Below are 24,131 nucleotides of genomic sequence, written 5' to 3'. Positions count from 1 at the left end.
TTCATGTTTGTTTAAGATCCTTAACAATTGTAAATGTCTACTTTCTCTCTTCCTGTCTTTGTGCTATTATCATTTCACATTCAATTTCCCTGTTTTCTATGAACCACAAAATATATTGTGCTTATTTTTACTTTATCTTTTAATGTTCGAATAAACAGACAAAATTATATTTTATATTTTCCCACAAGTTTATAACTTCTTGTCTGCTTTCTTTTATCTTGAAGATCCACATTTCCGTCAGTATAGTTTTCTAGAATTCATATCAATAAACCTCAATTTCCCTGTGAAGTATGAGGTACATGTGGCAGCTCATTTATTAAGTTTCAGGACAGCAGAAGAATACAAGACTGGAGGATAGTAAATCTGAACATTCACCTTAGGTAATAGGAGGCAAATATGACCAAAATATGTCAATCTGCAGTCTTTTGGACAAGAATGATATTTTTTTTGCTGCAGGATATACTTAAAAACTTGTGCAAATGACAGATTTTTCACTTTTAGTGGACTGACCTCTTTAAAACACATTTAAAGCATATGCTACTTGCATTTCTATTGTGCTTTCAATTAGCATAATATTCCAAGCTTTTCTTGGTAAACATTTGGGGAATCTTTAACAGTGTGGGAGATTTTAATAATTAATATAATCATCTTTTCACACCTTGAATATAAATTTTTTGAATCAATGTGTATGTCAATATGTAACTTATATATTAAGAATTATGAAAGAACTTACTAAATGTGCCAAGCATTTCTAATAGATAATTTTTATTTTTTAATGTTATTAGAAAAGTATGAAATTGTCAGAGTAAAGACAAAATACATATGCAACTGGAAAAACAGTTCTTAAATAGTTTAATTTATAATTAAGTTAACCTCTTTCCACTTGTCTTAGAGATATCAATTTCTGTGAATGGCAGATATGTAGAAAGAGAATGGGAGCTATTAAACTTTTTAATATCTTTCACTGTTTCAAGAATAGATGATTATCTTCCAAACTAAGTGGTAAAAAGAAGACTATTACTAATAATTACCAAACAAGTGATAAAATAATATTATATACTAGCTAATTTGTAAGTGCTTATTATGATGAATACTGTTCCAAGATGTTTATAAAAGTTAATTAACTTAATTTTACAGCATTCCTTTGAGGAAATCACAATTAATAAATCTATTACATGGAACAGAGGAAACTGAGTTGCAAAGAAGTAATTAATTTACAATCCTACAGCAAGAAATTGTGAAACCGGGATTTGAATCTAAGCAAATGGAACTCAGAGTCCACATTCTTAATTATTAGGCTTCATTTTATCCGAGACACAACATCAAATCAAATAGATTTACTTCATTTAAAGTCTAACCACTGTTGGCCAGGTTTAACAATATTAATACTTTAAAGAGAATCTTTTTAACCTGAAAACGGTGTCAAGATCCTGGGTGATAGTAACATGCTGCTCAAATGAATACAGCTGCCCTTATGTGTTTCTTCCCTAAAGCTCCACAGTGATAGTCGCAATTTCATATAATTATCTGCCCTGGAAAAGCATCCATCAAATGTCTTAGTTTTCTGTGAGCTTAGGACGTGCTGACAAGAGTTGAACATTTCAAGCCTATAGCTTAAAATCCCATAATACTGTAGAAGAATCTGAAAACTGAAATTATACATTTTGCCCTATAGCAGTGTGCCTCATTATATAGATGACTTCACCTATTTCAAAATAGGCTGCAATTTAAACATCCTCCTCAAATATCTTCATATTTAGCACCTATTATTAAATAGGGGGTGGGGAGTAAAAGAAAGTTCTTTGCTTGTGGTTTTTGTGGAAGATGGTTTTCTAAGGAAAGGGATCTCTCACTCCCACCAATTATTTGAAAAATCTGCCCATAATAAATTCATATCCAATATGAAATATTCACTGTGAAAAACTTCATTAACTTTCACAGAAGGTAGTTTTAGGGAGTTGGAAATTTCTGAAACTTATGATATTAGAAATAATATTTTGTTATATATTTGGGGTGTCCATCCATAAGGACCCAGGGTATAAAATAAAATATAGTTTAAAACAATTCCAAAGTTGAATAAATCCTGAACTTTACAATAAACACTATGATATTTTCAACACATTTAAAGCATGTCATTTAGAAGAGATAGGAACAATTTTATCATGATATAATTATTTCAAGCATTGCATTGTACATTCACTTCTTTTGAATAATACCTGCCATACAATATTGCAAAAACCATAACCACATTGGTCTTAGTACCAACAATGATACAGGGTGTTTTCAAGCAACAAAGTAACTTTTACCAGAGTTGCTTTGTTGCCTTAAACATCTATAAACCTAGCCAGTGAATAAAGTCAAGTGTCTTTGGACATTAGAAAATAGGCCCAATTATGAAGCAGGTAGGTGGAGTCCAAGTAGAACAAATGGTCTTGCTAAGTTGAGAAAGCAATAATCAGAAATCATGGGATGCATTAGCAGCTGTAATTCGTCATACAGGGTTCCATAGCCTGAGAATCTATGCATAGGATAGGAGTCTGTGTGATGGTTTCCCAAATATTATTGGCTAAGGGCAAGGTTGCATATAGGCACGGCAAAATTCTGTATGACTTGGCAGAGAGTGTGTCTGAGAGCTAAAATAAAAATCCAAAGATCAGGCAAGGGAGGCAGAATTAGGACTTCTGGTCTAGACAGAGTGGAGGTATATCTCTGAAAAACCTTGGATATTTGAGTATGAAGAAGGAAGGCCAAGCTTCATTAGCAAGTACCACACTCTAGGTTAAAGGCCCTGCCCTAGGGCTAACTGAAACAAAAATAGACTATTCTAAACAAAAATAAAATAAAACCAAGCTCGACAGTATTAATCAATTGTATTAGTGTCCCAGAGAAAGAAGACAGAAAAAAATGAAGCAGAAAAATGTATTTGAAAGAACAATGGCCAAACATATCCCAGATTTCATAAAAAAAACATGATGGTAAGGAGTGACTATGTGGGCACAAGGTGGAGCTGAGCATTGTAAAATGTCTTCTATTAAAGGGGATGAGGAGGGCATCCACATGGAGCAGGAGATGGAGAACAATCATCCTGAATATGTTCTCATGGAAGTGTCTGGAGCCCAATATACAGGGGAAGCACACAATGTTCTTGAGTTATGAGCCTGAAATGGAATTCCTTCCATTTCAGTCTACTGTATAATGCAAGTCACATTGCACATATCATGTTCATAGGGAGGGTTTAAGGATTGAGACCACCTTTGCAATCAATCTTCTGCAAACTTATATGAAATAAGATTATATGGGTAGGCCAAACAAAACAAAGTAAAATTAAAACAACAGTGATTGAGCCATTATATGTATAAAGTTTCAATTATCACTGTCTCTTAAGGAAATTAGCCCCTTTCTTTCTGGTGCACTTACCAAGTCTCAGCTTGTTCATGAAGCTAAATTTTTTACTCTCACATTAGCTTGCTGCAGCCATAATATGGATGGACTTTTGGCAACTGTGGCTTTATAATAAGCTTCAAAGTCAGGAACTGTAAGTCCTCCCACTTCGTTTTTCTTTTTTAGAGTGTCTTTAGCAATTCGAGGCATCTTCCCCTTCCAAATAAATTTGATAACTAGCTTTTTCCAAGTCTGCAAAGTAGGTTGTTGGAATTTTGATTGGGATTGCATTGAATCTGTAGATGAGTTTGGGTAGAATTGACATCTTAATGACATTTAGCCTTCCTATCCATGAACATGGAATATTTTTCCATCTTTTAAGGTCCCCTTCTATTTCTTTTAGTAGAGTTATGTAGTTTTCTTTGTATAGGTCTTTTACATCTTTGGTTAAGTTTATTCCTAGGTACTTGATTTTTTTAGTTGCTATTGAAAATGGTATCTTTTTCTTGAGTGTCTCTTCAGTTTGTTCATTTCTAGCATATAGAAACATTACTGACTTATGTGCATTAATCTTGTATCCCGCTACTTTGCTAAATTTGTTTATTAGCTCTAGTAGCTGTATTGTTGATTTCTCAGGGTTTTCTAGATATAAGATCATATCATCTGCAAACAATGACAGATTTACTTCTTCTTTTCCAATTTGGATGCCTTTTATTTCTTTGTCTTGCTGGATTGCCATGGCTAGCACTTCCAGCACAATGTTGAATAACAGTGGTGGCAGCGGGCATCCTTGTCTTGTTCCTGATCTTAGAGGGAAGGCTTTCAGTCTCTCACCATTGAGTACTATGCTGGCTGTGGGTTTTTCATATATGCTCTTTATAATGTTGAGGAAGTTTCCTTCAATTCCTACCTTTTGAAGTGTTTTTATCAAAAAGGGATGTTGGATTTTGTCAAATGCTTTTTCAGCATCTATTGAGATGATCAATTGATTTTTCCCTTTTGACTTGTTAATGTGTTGTAATACATTGATTGATTTTCTTATGTTGAACCATCCTTGCATGCCTGGAATGAACCCCAGTTGGTCATGGTGTATGATTTTTTTAATGTGTCTTTGGATTCGATTTGCAAGTATTTTGTTGAGGATTTTTGCATCTATATTCATTAGGGAGATTGGCCGGTAGTTTTCCTTTTTTGTAGCATCTTTGCCTGGTTTTGGTATTAGATTGAAGTTAGCTTCATAAAATGAGTTAGGTAGTGTTCCATTTTCTTCAATGTTTTGAAAGAGTTTGAGTAAGATTGGTGTCAGTTCTTTCTGGAAAGTTTGGTAGAATTCCCCTGTGAAGCCATCTGGCCCTGGGCATTTATTTGTGGGAAGATTTTTGATGACTGATTGGATCTCTTTGCTTGTGATGGGTTGGTTGAGGTCTTCTATTTCTTCTCTGGTCAGTCTAGGTTGTTCATATGTTTCCAGGAAATTGTCCATCTCCTCTACATTATCCAGTTTGTTGCCATACAGTTGTTCATAGTATCCTCTTATAATTTTTTTTAATTTCTTCAGGATCTGCAGTTATGTCACCTTTTTCATTCATTATTTTGTTTATATGGGTCTTCTCTCTTTTTGATTTTGTCAGTCTACCTAGGGGCTTGTCAATCTTGTTGATCTTCTCAAAGAACCAACTTTTGGTGATATTTATCCTCTCTATTGTTTTTTTGTTCTCTATGTCATTTATTTCTGCTTTAATCCTTGTTATTTCTTTTCTTCTACTTGGTTTAGGATTGGTTTGCTGTTCATTTTCTGGCTTCTTCAGTTGATCCATTAGTTCTTTGATTTTGGCTCTTTCTTCCTTTTTAATATATGCGTTTAGTGCTATAAGTTTCCCCCTCAGTACTGCTTTTGCTGCATCCCATAGGTTTTGGTATGTTGTGTTCTCATTTTCATTCGTCTCTATATATTTAGCAATTTCTCTTGCTATTTCTTCTTTAACCCACTGATTGTTTAGGAGTGTGTTGTTTAACCTCCAGGTATTTGTGAATTTTCTAAGTCTCTGATGGTTATTGACTTCTAATTGTATTCCATTGTGGTCAGAGAATGTGCTTTGTATAATTTCAATCTTTTTAAATTTATTGAGGCTTGTTTTATGTCCCAGCATATGATCTATTCTGGAGAAAGTCCTGTGAGCACTAGAAAAGTATGTGTATCCTGGTGATTTGGGATGTAATGTTCTGTATATGTCTGTTAAATCTAATTCATTTATCAGATTGTTTAGGTTTTCAATTTCCTTATTGGTCTTCTGTCTGGTTGATCTATCTATAGGAGAGAGGGATGTGTTGAAGTCTCCCACAATTATTGTGGAAACATCAATTGCTTCCTTTAGTTTTGCCAGTGTTTCTCTCATGTATTTTGTGGCACCTTGATTGGGTGCATAGACATTTACGACTGTTATTTCTTCTTGTTGAATTGCCCCTTTTATTAGTATGTAGTGGCCTTCTTTGTCTCTCAAAACATCCCTGCATTTAAAGTCTATTTTATCTGAGATTAATATTGCTACACCTGCTTTCTTTTGGCTGTAGCTTGCATGAAATATTTTTTTCCATCCTTTCACTTTCAGTTTTTTTGTGTCCCTGTGTCTAAGATGAGTCTCTTGTATGCAACATATTGATGGTTCATTTTTTTTGATCCATTCTGCGAATCTATATCTTTTAATTGGGGAGTTTAATCCATTTACATTCAACGTTATAACCGTGAAGGCATTTCTTGAATAAGCCATCTTATCCTTTGGTTTATGTTTGTCATATTTTTCCCCTCTCTCTATTAATATCCTTTATTGTACCCATACCGAATCTCTTTAGTACTGAACCTTTCTCCAAGTCTCTCTGTCCTGTCTTTGTTTCTCTGTCTGTAGGGCTCCCTTGAGTATCTCCAGTAGGGCAGGTCTCTTGTTAGCAAATTCTCTCAGCATTTGTTTGTCTGTGAAAAATTTAAGCTCTCCCTCAAATTTGAAGGAGAGCTTTGCTGGATAAAGTATTGTTGGCTGGAAATTTTTCTCACTCAGAATTTTAAATATATCGTGCCACTGCCTTCTTGCCTCCATGGTGGCTGCTGAGTAGTCACTACTTAGTCTTATGCTGTTTCCTTTGTATGTGGTGAATTGCTTTTCTCTTGCTGCTTTCAGAACTTGCTCCTTCTCTTCTGTGTTTGACAGTGTGATCAGAATATGTCTCGGAGTGGGTTTATTTGGATTTATTCTATTTGGAGTTCGCTGAGCATTTATGATTTGTGTATTTATGTTGTTTAGAAGATTTGGGAAGTTTTCCCCAACAATTTCTTTGAATACTCTTCCTAGACCTTTACCCTTTTCTTCCCCTTCTGGAACACCAATGAGTCTTATATTCGGACGTTTCATTTGATCTATCATATCCCTGAGGTCCATTTCGATGTTTTCAATTTTTTTCCCCATTCTTTCTTTTATGCTTTCATTTTCCATTCTGTCATCTTCCAGGTCACTGATTCGTTGTTCAACATCCTCTAGTCTTGTACTATGAGTGTACAGAATCTTTTTAATTTGGTCAACAGTTTCTTTAATTTCCATAAGATCATCTATTTTTTTATTTAGTCTTGCAATGTCTTCTTTATGCTCTTCTAGGGTCTTCTTGATATCCTTTGTATCCCGTACAATGGTCTCATTGTTTATCTTTAGTTCTTTGAGTAGCTGCTCTAGGTGCTGTGTCTCTTCTGATCTTTTGATTTCGGTGCTTGGGCTTGGGTTACCCATATCGTCTGGTTTTTTCATATGCTTTATAATTTTCTGTTGTTTTTGGCCTCATGGCATTTGCTGAACTTGATAGGGTTCTTTTAGGATTTGTAGACCAATTGAAATCCTTATCTCTAATTTATCAGATCTACAGCTTCGTGGAGTACACTTTCTCTAACTAACCAGCAGGTGGCGTCCACGAGCCACCTGTTCTCCACAAGCCAGTTCTCCCCTGCTTAGCCTTTTTGGTGAGTGGGGGAGTGAGTCTTGTGGGGTCCAATTGGTGTACCAAGCTTGCGTGTGTAGTTGGTGTTGCCTGCCCTGTATATGGGGCGTGTTTCTTGGCAGTCAGGGAGGGGTGGTGGCTCTAACAATCAAATCTCCCTGGTGATCCTAGAGTTTTAAAGCTGCTGCAATAGTCTAATCCTTCAGTTCAGTCCTGCCACAGTTTGTCTCTGCCACTGACCCACAAGTCCTTGATATTGGCGTATGGCTCCTGAGACTTGCAAGTGGGCCCCTCTTCCAGGCTGTGCACCCCAGGTCCTCTGTTGAGGGATGACTGTGCTATGTCACAGGTGAGTGCCGTCCCCCCAGGGCAGTTCTGGGCTGCTGGGCTGTGTAGGGAGGCTCCCAGTCTGCTGAAATGATGGCTGAATGGGGCTTTGTTAATTCACACTGCTCCACCTTCCCAACTATGGGACAATCAGCTGAGGTTGCAGGGAAGGCTAATGTCCACGCCCAGTTTTGTGGTGTGTACCTGTTATTTGAAGTGCTTCCGTCACACTGGGTTGTCTGGGGCAGCTCTGGGCTATGGGGCTGGTGATGGGCAGGAGTGTTTCCTGTCCACCAGGATGATGGCTGTGAGTGGACACCCCCCTTTTCTTGGGAAGTTGTGGTGTTTAGTTAATTTTCTCAGCCACTGGATTATTGCCTTTTGTCTCAGAGCTCTCTTAGTTCTGCTCTTGTCTTGACCTGCCCAAATTGCAAGTCTTTGAAGCTTTCTGTATTGGGCTTCTTAGAGTAATTGTTTTAGAAAAAGAAAAAAGGATTTAAAAAAAAAAAAAAAAAAAAGGGCCCTCCTCAGAGATCTAATGGGTTATTGAAATGCTAAGAGACAAAGCACTTAGGGCCATTAAGGAAAGGTCCACAGGGCAGAGAGATCAGCTTTTCCTCGGGATTTGCATATGAGCCTCAGGGCCTGAGCTCTGCCCTTCCCCTTTCTATGTTCACCAGAACTCCAAAAATCCTCCGCTTTTATTTTGGAGTTTTTCATGTTGTTTTTTTCTATGCCTGTCTCCTCTCTGCTGGGCTGGCTGCTCTGAGATTCTCTGGTGTCTGATCTCAGTCTATCTGTGGTTGGAGTTTGGATCAATAGAATGAGTTTCCGATAAGGGCTGCCACTGCAGTTCTCCCTTCTCCTTCCCGGAGCTGACAGCCCCTCCTCCCACGGGACTGAGCCTGGCAGGGAGGGATGCGCGTCCCCTGGCCACAAAAACTTACAGATTTCGCTGATCTCAGCAGTTCCATGTTTTCATGAGTGTTGTATGAAGTATGCCCAAAGTCAGATTGCTCTGTGGTGTCCAGTCCATGCAGTTCCTGGCTTTCTACCTACTTTCCTAGAGGAGTAACTAAAACATACAGCTCACTAGTCCGCCATCTTCGGATGGACTTTTGATAGCCTCATATTGGTTTATCACCATTGCCCTAAAGTGTTTTTTTCCTATGCTCTTCATTTCTCAGCATAAAATTTAATCATGGCCCACTTTTTATTATTTTTGTCTTTTGCTTCTTTTTTCAACCTTAATGTTTTTAATGGGTCTCAGATATCAATCCATTCATTCATTTTTTCAAAAATTGAAAATCTATTGTCTTAATATGTTCGTAATGCATTAGATTCTAGAGAAACAAAAATTATTAATACAGGTGATCTGTACTTAAGGAATATTCCATATGTTGGAGAGAGCTCTTTATAAATAAATGAGCCCTATGACAGAAATACACATACTCACACATTGCACAAGGGAACAACTGGAGAAAACCTATCACTAATAGTTTCTGTTGAATGTGTTGGGTTGCTCTAATTACCCTGTAAATAAGTATTAACATAAAAATACAATTGCAGCAATTGATACTGTGGTTTTTAAGTGATTTTTATAAAATGGTAGACTTTCTAGGGTATAATTTTTTTTCTGACCCAGTCTATGACTTTTCCAATATTACTTCTTTTCACACTGTTTCTTACAAGTAGTTGTGTGAAGGCTAAAGGGCACATAGCAAAGACTGCAAATTTCAGATAAAAACAGAGCCAGAATCCACACCACAGTTGAAGCCACAGTTGCTTACTCACAGACTAAGGCATACAGAATCAATCACCAATGATTATTAATATGATGTATGCAAGCTAACATTTTTGAACATTTTATATATGTTTTAGTCTTAAATGTTTAGAACTTTATAAATGTTATTATATTACATTCAATATGGTAGGATCATGTTAAAAGCCATGGTACTTTCTTGATTGATAAAGTAGAAAATTGCACTCTATCTGCATGAATTGCCCAGGTAATTGCAGTTGGAAAGATAGCTACTCAGGAGTAGATTCCATCCACACCTTTCCAGGTCATTCCACTTCACTTCCATTAGGAAGTCATGGTCCTATAAGAATATACCTATGATTTTTAATGTAGAATCCTCATACGTCTGCCTCATCTTGGAGAAATAAGATTACATAAATTCAAATCCCTAAGAGATTCTTAGAAAGGGAAACACATTTTTTTAATTTTTAACTTAATTTTGGAATTTCAACTGAAATCAATATGTGAATTAAGATGACATTTTTTAGCATATATTAAAATTATTAAAACTTCAGAAAGTATTAACCAAGAAATGATTTCTCAAAATGACTTCTTGGAAATTAGCTATGTATTTAAATATTTATGTTCATAGATGTTTGTTGCAGTGCTATTTATACTGGTAAAGAATGAGAACATCTAAATTGTCAAGATTAGGAGGAGACTTGTTAAGTAAATTATGCAAAAGATGAATATTATACATCCTTTACACTTTTCTACTAAAGCACATATAAGATAAGTATTTATGATATATGTTGCTAAATTAAAGAACAGGTTAAAAAACAATATGTGATTTATGAAGCCAAATTTTTTAAAAAGAATTAGGAGAAAGAAGAACATCAAGAAAGGGACCCAGAAAGACTTTAAAGTTTGTAGTATATTTATAACAAGTTTAACAATTATTTTTATGAGATGTGAGTTTGGATAACTGTTTACTTCTGTATGAGTTCTTTTTGTGCTTTCAATACCGTATTCAATTAAAAGTGCATTTCTTTTTAATCAAAAATTAAATCGATGATATCTTAGTAATTTGTACTTTTCACTTGCTAGATTACCTGATTGTCAGAAATATAGGAAAAGTGTATTTTCAGGCATTTGATTAAACTTTTGTGAAAAGATAATTATAATGATAGGGTGATTAAAGTGAAGTAAAATTTAACTCCATTATTTTCTTTTATATGCATATTTTTGGTAGCACATTAAAGGATATAAGTGGACCTACAAATATGAAATAAAACAAGCAATAATTCAAAGGATATCCAGTTCTCTTTCCTAACATAGAATTTTCCTCTAAAGATTTCTAGGGAAGATACCTTATAATAATTCCACACCTGTTGGGCTGTATATTTCTGAAATTAGTTTTGTGCACTGAGTTTGAACAAGGAATATTAATGATGCAGTAAACTCCCTCATTATATTTCTAATCTCTCTGAATTACAGAGTACATAAAATAACAACACTACAGGAAATGGTTTAAAATCAAATATCAAGAATTGAATTGATAAAACCTAATTTTTGGCCAAAAGAAGTTATGATTTCTACTCCTTTGTAAAAGTTGATAGAATTGAGACTATATTCAAATGCTAGGAAATTTTCAGTGACTTATTGTAAACATTTGCTCTATTAGTTCACTTCTCACATACCTGAGGTCTGACTTCCAGGTATGTAAGACAATAAATCTATATTGTTTTCAGCCATTAAGTTTTTGGCAATTTGCTACAGCAGCAATAGGAAATTAATAAAGGCAAATATGCAGTTACCATATTTCAGATAGAACTCTCTACCTTTAGAAGGAGAGAAATAATGTAAATAAATAACTCAACTGTCTTTAACACATGATATCATGCTGTGATGGTTAGGTTTATGTGTCATCTTGGCCAGGTGATGGTGTCCAGATGTCTGGTCAAGCAAGCACTGGCCTAACCATTACTGCAAGGATATTTGTGGCTGGTTAATAAACCAGAAGGCTGGTTTATTAAATCATCAGTCAATTGGCTGCAACTGTGACTGCTTACATCATTGAAGGGCGTGTCATCTACAATGAGAGAATTCAGTCAGCTGGATTTATTCCAATCAGTGGAAGACTTTTAAGTGAGACAGACAGAGGACCTTCACTTCTTCTTCAGCTAGCCAGGGAAGCATTTCCTATAGAGTTCATCAAACACATTCATCGGAGTTGCCAGTTCACTGTCTGAGGAGTTCACTGAACACCTTCATTGGAGATGCCAGTTTGCTGCTTACCTTATGGAATTTGGACTCATGCATCCCCACAGTTGTGTGAGATACTTTTAAAAAATCTTATATTTAGATATCTCTTCTTGATTTTGTTTCCCTTGAGAACCTAACTAATACAACTTGTTGCCAGGAGCGGTTCTTGAGAAACAGAATCTTAAAATGGGCTTTTACAATTGGTTTTCTACTCTGATTAGATTCAAAGGCACTAATGACTCCATTTCCTATAATCCAGATGGTACTGACATTCCATGGCATGAGTTGGCAATGGAGATATGCAAAATATCACCGTTTGATTCTTCAGATCATCTCTTGTATAAAGCAAGGCTCTGGGTGACAGTGTTTTTGATACCTTAACAGTTTTTGCAGAGTTAAGAGATATAATAATGTTGGCTGGTTGCTCTTAGATATGCTGGATAAAGTTGTAAGAGAAAAGGACGAGCTAAAGGCTTCCAATTTGAAACTTAAGAGCCATATGACAGATGTAAAGGTTTCTATGTGTGCCCTGAAAGAAAATCTTATTTCCTGTGGCTGCAGACTTGAGATTCCTGAAAACCAGACCTAGAGTCTCATTGTACTAGTAGCATATTTACAACATAAGCTGGAATTTCAACCTCTCAGGATGTCTCCTGTTAAAGTAAAGACATTGATTGTAAAGAATGGGATCCTGAAACTTTGGATGGGGACATATGGATTGATAATAATTGCAGTGAGGACAATGGAACCTTGGATTCTGCTGAGTCTTTGTTTGATATACCTGTAGTGGTCTGTCCTGAGGAAATGGCCCCTCACCTCCAGTCTGCCCTGAGTAGCCTGCCATCCAACCTCCAGCTAAAGAGATTAACCCTTCAGTGCCTGCTAAACCTGCAATCACCTTCCCTGAAGAAGGGGCTCTCACTCCTCTGTCTAAAGAGATTCATCCTGCTTCATGAGATAAAACTGCCATGGAATGTCCTGAGGTAAATGGATTGAGGGATACTTCTAATTCTTCTCATGACCCACCCCCACCACCAGCCTTTGCCTCATGACATATAACTAAAGTCCCAACAGGCCTCAAAGGGTGAGGTACAAAGTGTTACCCATGAGGAAGTATGCTATACTCCTAAAGAACTGTATGAGTTTTCAAATTTATACAGACAGAAATCAGAGGAATATGTGTGGGAATGAATATTAAGGGTGTGGGATAATGGTGGAAGAAATATAAAGTTGGATCAGGCTGAATTTACTGATGTGGGCCCACTAAGCAGAGATTCTGCATTCAATATTGTAGCTCAAGGGGTTAGAAAGGGCAGTAAAAGTTTGTTTGGGTGGTTGACTGAAACATGGATCAAAAGGTGGCCGACATTACCTGAGGTTGAAATGCCAGAACTGCCCTGGTATAATGTAGAGGATGGGAGTCAAAGGCTTAGAGAGATTGGAATGTTAGAGTGGATTTATCATGAAAGACCTGCTCACACACTCCTGGAATGTCCAAAGGATACACCTTTTACCAGGATTGTGAGGAATAAATTTATGAGACTAGCTCTGTCATCCCTGAAAAGCTCTGTAGTTGCCCTTCTCTGTAGGTCAGATATTATTGTGGGAACTGCTGTTACTGAGTTGGAATCTTTAAACACAATGGGGATAATCAGATCCCAAGTCAGCAGAAGTCAAGTGGCAGCAGTTGATCACCAAAGACAAGGTGGGTGTGGCTATCATTATGGAAAACAGGCTCAAAGCAGCAATCAAAATAATCTGACTCACAGAGACTTATGATGTTGGCTAGTTGATCATGGAATACATAGTAGTAAAATAAATGGGCAGTCTACTAAATTCTTGTTTGATCTGTATAAGCAAAAGAATTCTAGGTCAAGTGAACAAAAATTTACCTTGAATTACAAAAATACAGAGTCATGGCCCATTAATCAATTCCCAGACTTGAGACAGTTTACAGATCCAGAGCCCCTTGAATGAGGGGAAGGCTGGTTACCCTTGGGGAAGGATCTTGTTACACTGCCAAAAATTTATACTGTTAATCTACCTCCCAGCCTTCCTTGGGGGACCTTTGGCCTTTTAACAGGGTAATTGTGCATTGGAGAAAAGGAAATAATCAGATATTTTGGGTATTATTAGACACTGGTTGAAGTGACATTAATTCCAGGAGACCCAAAACATCACTCTGGTCCACCAGTCAGATTTGAAGCTTATGGAGTTCAGGTGATTGATGGAGTTTTAGCTCAGGTTTGTCTCACAGTGGGTCCAGTTGTTCCCCAGATCCATACTGTGCTTATTTCCCCAGTTCCGGAATGCGTAATTGGAATAGACATACTCAGCAACTGGCAGAATCCTTACATTGGTTCCTTGACTAGTGGAGTGAGGGCTATTATGGTGGGAAAGGTCAAGTGGAAGCCATTAGAACTGCCCCTGCCTAGCAAAATAGTAAAGCAGAAGCAGTACTTTGAAAGATGCAGGGTTTTGGCCTGTGCTGAAAACAGATGGGTCTTGGAGATGACAGTGGATTATTGGAAGCTTAACCAGGTGGTGACTCCAATTGCAGCTGCTGTTCAAGATGTGGTATCATTGCTTTGAACAAATCAACACATCCCCTGTTACCTGGTATGCAGCTATTCAGCTGGCAAATGCTTTTTTCTCAATAGCTGTTAATAAGAACCACCAGAAACAGTTTGCATTCATCTGGCAAGGCCAGCAGTTTACATTCACTATGCTACTTCAGGGGTATATCAACTCTCCAGCCCTATGTCATACTAATATCCGCAGGGATCTTGATCATTTCTTTTCAGTGCTTGCTGAGGGTAAAGGAAACATGGAAAGGGTAGTGGAATAAGGTAGTGATAAATATGAACTACAGTCACTTGACCAGTTACAGAAACAAGAACTGTGATGGCATGAATATTTCCTCCTTGTTTTGAGTATGTTTTTATTTGTCTGTAAAGCAAATATCTTTGTTTTCCTCTCTATATTATCCCCTTATCATATGACATAAACTGTATTGTTCATTTTGCAGTATTTAAGTTAAAGGAAATCAATTTTGAGAGAGTTAATGTCACCCAAGGAAATGCACCCTGTTCTGGAGAGATTTAGTGCATTTCCAGTTATACACAGGACAGCGGAGTATTGCTAGGCAAAATATATGTCTGTTATTCTTCTCTACTTAGAGATAAAGTATGCTTTAAGGTGATGTGTATAACTGCCACATTGACAAGATGTGGAATGTGATAGTTAGGTTCATCTTGGCCAGCTGATGGTGTCCAGGTGTCTGGTCAAGCAAGCACTGGCCTAACTGTTACTTGCAAAGACATTTGTGGCTGGTTAATAAACCAGAAGGCTGGTTTATTAAATCATCAGTCAGTTGGCTGCAGCTGTGACTGATTATATCAACAAAGGGCATGTCTTCCACAATGAGAGAATTCAATCAGCTAGATTTAATCCAATCAGTCAAAGACTTTTAAGTGAGACAAATAGAGGACCTATACTTCTTCTTTGGCTAGCCAGTGAAGTGTTTCCTGAGGAGTTCATTGAACATATTCATTGGATTTGCCAGTTCACTGCCTGAGGAGTTCATTGAACACCTTCATTAGAGTTGCCAGTTTGCTGCCTGCCCTATGGAATTTCGACTCATGCATCCCCACAGGTGAATGAGATACTTCTATAAAATCTTATATTCAGATATCTTTTGTTGATTCTGTTTCCCTTGAGAGCCCTAACTAATACACACACCTAAAGAAATGTACAACCTATTACTCCAGGATACAATTCTTCTAAGATAATGTCTAGCTTTTCTTACTATCCTAATGTTCTCTTCCTTTTTTTCCATCTTGGCTAATAATATAATCTCATGTTTCCTTCAAAGGCCAATTTAAGGGCAATCTGACAGTCTCCACTTTGAAACACCATCTGCCATCCCATCCTTACTGATGTTCCCCTTTATTGGATGCTCACAGATGTCAGTCTATACCACTACGGTCTGTTTCTTCACTCCATCCATGTTCTTTATTTGTTTCACATCTATTTTACCATCATACCAAAGAGTGACAACTCAGGCTGGCAAGTGGGTCCCACGGAGAATTGTACTCATGAGGTAAGTGCCCTAATGACTGAAGCAATGAGGTAGAATTCTAGAATTTTTAAATTAATCACTTGCTTCCTTTTTCTTTATTCTGGTTGACTATATAGTGGAGTCCCTTCTATTCCCTTAACACTTTTTCTTCATCATTTTTCTGCATACTTATATGCAACAAAGGAGAAGAAGAACACCATTATCTGAAACCTGATTAATGAAAATGCTTCATTTATAACCATAGCCGTAAATAACCCATAGAAACAGGGCCATGAGCTAAAGCTTGTTTGTTTTTTTTTTTTTTTCTATTTTCTATGGCTTCAAAATTGCATTCATCTTGTTTATATTTTTTTTATCACATTCCCAAAGCACTATTAAATTTACAGGTAAGAAAAGGGGATGTTATATTAGTTGCTTTTCTTAACCATAAATGATTTGGGGTTTCAATATGAAAAATTTCTATCTGTAAAAGAAAGCATACTACATGTACATGCATATTTCCATTTGGCTACTTAAAAATAAGGTAGAGATTATAGTAAATCCTCAAATTTCAGCACTTTATTTCTATATTTTAGTTCACTTATAATAAATTGAAGTCTATCATTTTACTTTTTTATTCACATACTCAGAGTTGGGAATTGCTTTTCAAAACTCAGCATCAGTGTGAAAACTACTTTCAAATATATAGATAGGAATAACTAGGTGGTTATTTGATGGTTATTTTTTACATTCTCTTTTGTTCTCACTCTCATTACATTTCCTCTGTGTATTCAAAGAAATATCCAAACTCATAACAGCAATTTGGAAGAGTGAGTTGATGCAATGTTGATCCCTATTTAATAAATGAATATTTCTGTCATTGTGATAAAATTTCATCAGACAGTGTAAACAAAAGTATGGTCAATTATAATGAGTAAAGGAAAAAAAACATTCTCTTCTGCAAATTTCTGATAAGAATTTTTTCTGTAAGAGAGTTTTCCCCTTTTGTAATCGGAAAAATCTAATCCTCACAGATTAAAGATGAAATGTAATAAAACAGTATTCTCAATCAATTTCTTTAGTGTAATACTATGAAATTTGACATTACTTTTATATATCATTGGCTTTTCATAAATAAGTTCTTCAAAGTGTATGAAATTAAAATTATTTTTAGTGTTATATTAACTTATTTTAAACTAAAGTATTGAAACAATGACATGTTTTAAATATGATGTATACATGGTGTAGTATCTACAATTATTTTCTCTAACTGTATGAATGTCTCCAATACCTGTATTTTTAAAAACAAATCTTAAGTTTTCACAAAAGACAATTTACATTACATTGCATTTACAATATATTAATCCATGTCATAATTACATATTTAATTGTATAATGCAAGCACGTGTTTTTATCAATACATAAATTTGAGGTATTTTGGGCCAGAAAATATGGAGATTATAAAGCCCTCAAAAGGTAGTATCTATGTGGTCTCCACTTAGCAGTACCTCATTTCTTTTCTTAGGGTGGATTTTTTTCACTTACTATATATATCTTTTTTTGTTCATGACATTATTTACAGCATTAAGATTCAATGCCACATTCAAACTGTGAAACAAAGATTCATATGGCATCCTAGAATAGTAAATAACAATAAAATTCTAGGTGTGAGGGGAGAAGAACAAAAATGTTTCAACAGAGCCCTTGTGATTATTAATTTCACATGTCAAATTGGGTAGGTTATGGTGTCCAGTTGTTTGGTCGAACACTGGCTTGCTCACTTAATATGAGGGTATATTGTAGATGTGATTGACATGTAAAATCAGTTGATTGCCTTTATAATCAACTGATTGCATCTACAATCAACAAAGTAGATTATATTAATGGTCTCTTCATCCAATCAGCTAGAGGTCTTAAAAGGCAGAATTGAGGGTTTCAGAGGTCAGAAGAATTTCTGTTTCAACTTCAGCATTGGCTCTTGCCAGAATTTCCAGGCAGACAGCTTCCCCTGAGGAATTCAGAATAAGAACTTCAACATTACCTGTATAGGAGTTTTCTGCTTGTGGCATGCCTTACAGAGTTCCTGGCTTGCAGGCAGCCCACCCAGTTGCATGAGTTAATTCCTTATGATAAATCTCCAGTTGGTTCTGTTTTTCCGTAAAACCATGACTAATGCAGGCCTCTGAACTAGCAAAAAGAATAAAGCCAAAAAGACATTTTAAGGCACACATTGTTGGCCTGCATAGTACTTTGTAATTTTTAAATTGCAGTCAGTGACTATACACACACACACACACACACACACACACACACACACATATATACATACATATACATATATATATATATATATATATATTTATATTTCCTCTTGTGGAAAAGTTAATCAGACAACACAGAGTCTGTACACACTTGCATAGCAACAATTAGTGAAAGTTGAGAGTCATCTGTTCCCTTTAGGCAGGCCTCCACTCTACTACCCATTATTCCATATCCTTCTCAATAAATGTGAAACTAAGGGTGAGTTGTCACTTACTATATTGTTTGCACTGCCATTTCTTTTAGTGGAATTAATATAAAATGAAATATATTTATTAAATAAAAATGTCTTGTAGAAATAAGTCAATATTGAATTAAAAAAGGATTTAGTATAAATCAAGTTATCTCAAATAAGTATATTATCTCAAACATTTTCCAATGGGATACTCCCCCCCCCCCCAATTTTTACTTTTTGTTTGTTATTTTTGTTTACATCTTTCCTTGGTATTCTTCAATATATTAGCTTCTACTCATATAAAGTAGATAGAAAATTTCCTACAATAATACACAATCCATTGATTTAATAGATACGTAGGAGTTGCTTCAACCTGGTACATTACAAAGATGATAAGACTAAGAGCTATCAAAACATATAAGTATAACAATATGTAAATACTAAAGCCCTTTTCTAAGTTCATTCTCCCTTAGGATTTTTGAAAACTCTGAGCTCTAGCAAAAAAAAAAAAAAAACAAAAAAAAAAAAAAAAAAAAACAAACAAAAAAACAAAAAAACCTGCTTTAGTCTTTATCATGCTCCTTTTCTTGAATATTCCAGTTTCACTATTCAACATCAAGATGTTTTCTGTTCCACAAATACATATTGCCATTGACCGAAGATGCTCAGTCTTTAACAGTTTATTGGCTTTATCATTTTATTTATATGAAGGACTTGCTTGCCTCACTTGTGCTCTGGAAAAGTCAGTGGACTGCTTTTAGTATTAATTCAGGAATAGCTGTTGTCTTTTGTTTAGACCTTCAATTCCTCCTATAACACTCTATAGAACTCTGCATCCTTGTATTCTGAAAACATCAGTGTTTGCAGCTAGGCTGTGGTTATGAATTAGATTATTTTTTATTTCTTTACTTGAAAATGTCACCATTCAATTTGAGGGGGGGGGGTAGGTATGGAGCTGAAATCAATATCCCTGAATTGAATCATATTTCCTGAAGTGACATCAATAAAAACTAGAAGGCACCAATAGTTCAATGGCCTTTAAAACTCAAAAGTTTGCCATCATGTGGCCTAAACAAATATAGATTCCTCAAATAAGTGTGTTGATAAAATTGTGTGTTAATAATGGTATTATAATATTTACATTCAGAGAGTATTTTATTATAATTGTTTTCTTATTGGCACTCATGTAAACAACCCAATGTCTACATGAATTAAGATATCTATGCAAAGTTTCCCATGATTAGGATCTATTTTGATCTTGAAACCCTGACTATGCAGAGTTTAGGATGTCCTTTTTTTAAGGAATTAAGGTATAGCGGCTGCCACTAATGAACATGTGCAGATACAATTATTTATTGTGCATATTCAATCTCTTGTAACATCTTTAATTCAATAACATGGTCTTTTTAAGTCCTGCCAACTATTGAGTAATTATCTCTATAATAATATTAGGCATTGTATTAATCAAATTCCGCATGCAAAGAACAACATAATTGTTTTTGTTTTAAACTGCACAAATACTCTATACTTTATTTTAATATTTTCCTATAATTTCTTGCTTTTTTGATAAATATTTTCTCTATATTAGTTTCAAGCTATCACTTCATATGTAATTATTTTTCTGATTTATTAGGAAGGTCAGAAGAGTCCATATTATGTTTTCACTACATATTGTTATAAAATAATATTTTAGCAGTATTAATACTGTTCATTCAGTATATGCAAAATTGCAGTATAAAAGGTATATGCAAAATCTCTTTCATCTTATTTATCCAGAGATTCAGCTCTGTAGGAAATCAGAACCATGTTGACCTCTATCCCATCTAAATAGATATTAATGAATTGAGTATTTTAAAGACCATATAATTTACCTCTGTAATGAGGAATCTTTTTGGAGCTTGATATCAGAAAATGTTAAGTTTTGAATTGTAGCCCAGAATGAAAATAGAGATAATCCAAATGTTCATTTACTAAGAAATCAAATACAGCACATTTATTCACATATTAGTTTTTATTTATTTTTTGGAATCTACTTCCTAAATGAAAACCCAATGATATAAAAGTTCAAAATGAATGTATAATTTTCATGTAAATGTAACTTTGTAACAACTTTAGAGATAATGCATACTGTTAATAAGAATAAAGACAATGCCTACAAACATTGCTTTGAGTGACACATTTTGTTTAAATTTATTTTATATTTAACAAGTAATATTTAGATATTATATATTTCTTAAGACTTTATATTAGAAACTGAATTTATAAATAATTATAAAAAGTTTATAAAAAGCACAGGATTGGGTTCTATTATAAAAACATAGATCATGATATAAAAGACAACAACGTAATCAGTAAGGACAGCAAGCATTCTAGAAGACATAAAATCGGGGCATTTCAAAGGAACTTTTAAGTAAAGCTATCATTAAATTATTATTAGATGTTAAGTGTATACTAATGCTCTTAAAGGTCCTTTTCATCTACACAGCAGGGAGCAGTACTAACACACCCTGCACCTTTCCCTGAGACTCAACAAATACATCCTGTTCTCAGGACCAAGTATTGCCAGCCTGGTGGTATAAAACACAATCCCCTAATAGACAACGGGACTGTCACTACATTCCTTCCCTTATTGTCCTGAGCACATGTAAACATTGACTGGAGATAGTCTGGCCCTGGTAGGAAAGGAGCCGGGTTCTTCCACTAAGGCAGCACACAAGCACGACAAAGGGGTGCCGTGCATAAAACATATCCCTGCATCTGCCACAGATTGACACCCTCTGGCTATAGGGAACTGACTCCCACTAGTGAAACTGAACTTGCCCTGTCACTTGTCACTATGTAAGTAAATTGTCTTTCCATCAGAGTCTGTGTGAGTAGTGCTTTTGCTGGTGACACAGACACCTGTATTGGAATAGATTGACATATCTCTATGTGTCTCTCCTTCTGACCGACAATGTACAGTTAATTTTCTCTAGCGATGGCATTCTGCTATATGTGAATATTTCTGTTTGAGTGATATATACGTTAAGATGCGTTAAGTACTTATTTATTGTATGTACTTTTGATCTGGCAGATGCATGATAAAAACTTTGGCATGATTAGACCAATATCAAATATTTTTTCATATATATGTATGTGTGTGTCTATTTGTGTGTGTTATAGCAGATATATGCAATTATAACAAGTAGTGCAGTAGAATTTTGCAGGAGTGTTGTGGATGTCAGTTTTGTAGATGTTAGACAAATACAAATGTGGCAGCAACTATATCTGTCTGGTGAAAATTTTGAGGAGTCACAGTAGATATCACATTTAGCTGGTTACTGAACTATAAGTCATTTTCCAAGACAATGAAAAAGAAACACCATTCATACAAAATAGAAAAGGTTATGAATTAGCATCAGAAAGGAAAAGGAAAAGGAAATGATGTGCCACAAACATGATGAACACAGGATATTCAGGGCCAGCCAATAGGAACACGAGCACACAATGAATGGGGGAATACAGCTAGTGATTCAGAGGACTGAAACAAATGGTGCCAGAGCTTCCCCACACAACCCGGAGCTCTTTTTTTCTTTTTTCTAAGATTTCCATGGTTTCTTGGTTGGCTTGACCTAACTACCACTGCTATTGAGTGACTAGCCTCATAACCTGCACCCTGACGTCTCTGATTTTATCAATTTATTTTCATAGCATTTTTCCCTTTCTCATTAAATAATGGCCTGGATCCATAGTGAAAAGTTTCCAGGATTTCTTTCTAAACCACAGCTGTAGCTTTTCCTGCATTAGTGTCATCTAAGGTACTTATTAAGATAAAAGATTCCTTGCCCTACCTTCATAGCTGCTGAATTAAAATCCTTGCAGATAAGTCCCAGGTAACGGCATATTTAGCAAACACATCAAAAGATTCCTATGCACATCAACTATGCCCTGGACTTCCCACCACTGTTCTATGATGGGAGAACAGGGTACTATGAAGCCAGGCACAACATGGAAAATGGGTATGGCAAGCCTCATCTTCTCAAAATGGAACTTGTTCCTCATCACACCACTAACAGCGAGGAAAACAAAAACAAAAAACTCGAAAGAAAGAAATGTCAGACAAATTTTTAACACATGCCTAAATCATGCCTGTAATTCTGTTCAATTCTTTCCAAAGTTTCTAATCTTGCAAGTTCGATGAGGCAAATGGCATTAGGCTAATTTACTAAGAAATAAACCAAGGCATGGATATTATGGTAGTGTACAACTATTCAATCTAGACTAAGGTGGTTTCATGCTTTCAGTATAGTTTTCCTTAATTCCAGGAGATATAAGTGGCTATGATTTCATTCCCCTCCACAGTGTTGCTAAATGCCTATTCACCTATTTGGGCATTCCTTTCAAATTTAGAAAATGTAGCTGACATGCCCTGAAGGAAATCTCATTAAAAGTTCACTGGACAAAAGGGTAGAAAATACATTGGCCATTCCTTCTGGTAATTGTGCTTACATTATCCAGTAGTTTATATTTAAATATAGATCTCTGCTGTAAATTTAATCTATGCAATTGCAAAGTACAAAAGGAATGGAAATACCATTGGAGTAATAGAGCTCAGTTTTAGACATTCCTTGACAATACTTTCTCCTTTGTAATTCAAAACTATCAGGGTATTTTCTGTTGTATTATTATTAAAGCTAATAAATTGTTTTTATTTGTTCATTTGCTTATCTACTAGTAACTAAAGAAATGATTTTAATAAAAGCTTAACAAATCCATTTATTTTTCTCAATTTTTCTTAGTGGCATTTAATGTATTACATTAAAACATGAATTCAAGGAAAACTATTTACATGATTTAGAAACTTACTTTATTATCTTAATAAAAAATTTAAAGTTGATTTTTTCATATTTAAACAATAATTTATTTAATTTCAAACATGTACCAGGCACCATATGTTCATTCAGTAATATTATTCAAAATTCTCTTCACAAAATAATTGCATAATTTAATTTTTATAATTATCTTCATTTAAAATGAAGGAACCAAGATTTAGAATTTAAGTGTCTAACCCAACAAAATCAAATGCTGGGGCTGGATGTCGAACCCAGGTTTTTTCAGTCAAAGCCAGGTTTTTTTTCAATACAAGTGCACTGTTCTTTCCCTACAACATATCCAGTTACTCTTCCTTTCTGTTTATTTTAAAAGCGACCACTTCTAGTTGTTTCATTTTGGATGCCAAGAGCCCAAGCATCATACAAACCTGATTCAAGGTGACTTGTAAGGTAAATATTTATAAACTCACATAACAAATAATCCTTGGTCAGGGCAGGCCCTAGGCACAATTCATCCTTGCTCTCTTTCTGCTTTTCTGTGATTGTCTTAGCCTTGCCCCTTCCAAATGTTGGCTTTATTGTAAGGTTGGTATCATGATGACTGGAGATGTGCCAATCATCAAATACAATATGCATTGGTGGAAAAAATGTCCAAGTTATTCAGTGAAACAGAGAATGTTTGCCCAGATTACTCCGAAGTGATACTATACTGCCTTGTGTCTGATTAGCAGAATTAGGTTATAAATCCATTCCTAAACCATCCCTAGGCATAGGGATGTGTGCACCATAATTCACTTGGACTAATCAGAATTTATGTCTGGGGCTGCTTACAGGGGACAAATACAGTCAGGTGAGTGGTCCTCTGGGCTGCAAGACTTTCCTGTTGTCTCAGCACCCTCACAGGCATGCACTACCTGAGTCACTCCAATGAATATGTAAACTAACTAGTTTACTTGAAATTCCAGGGGAGATACCTGAGGGTCCTAGGCCCACACCCAGAGTCTGATGAGGGAGGTACTCTTGGTTCCTCTATGTACTTACTGGCTGTGTGAGTTTAAGCTGGTCGCTTCACAT

The sequence above is a fragment of the Choloepus didactylus genome, chromosome 14, assembly GCF_015220235.1.
Source record: "Choloepus didactylus isolate mChoDid1 chromosome 14, mChoDid1.pri, whole genome shotgun sequence".
Classification (NCBI taxonomy): domain Eukaryota; kingdom Metazoa; phylum Chordata; class Mammalia; order Pilosa; family Megalonychidae; genus Choloepus; species Choloepus didactylus.
Note: the sequence above shows the minus strand (reverse complement) of the source record.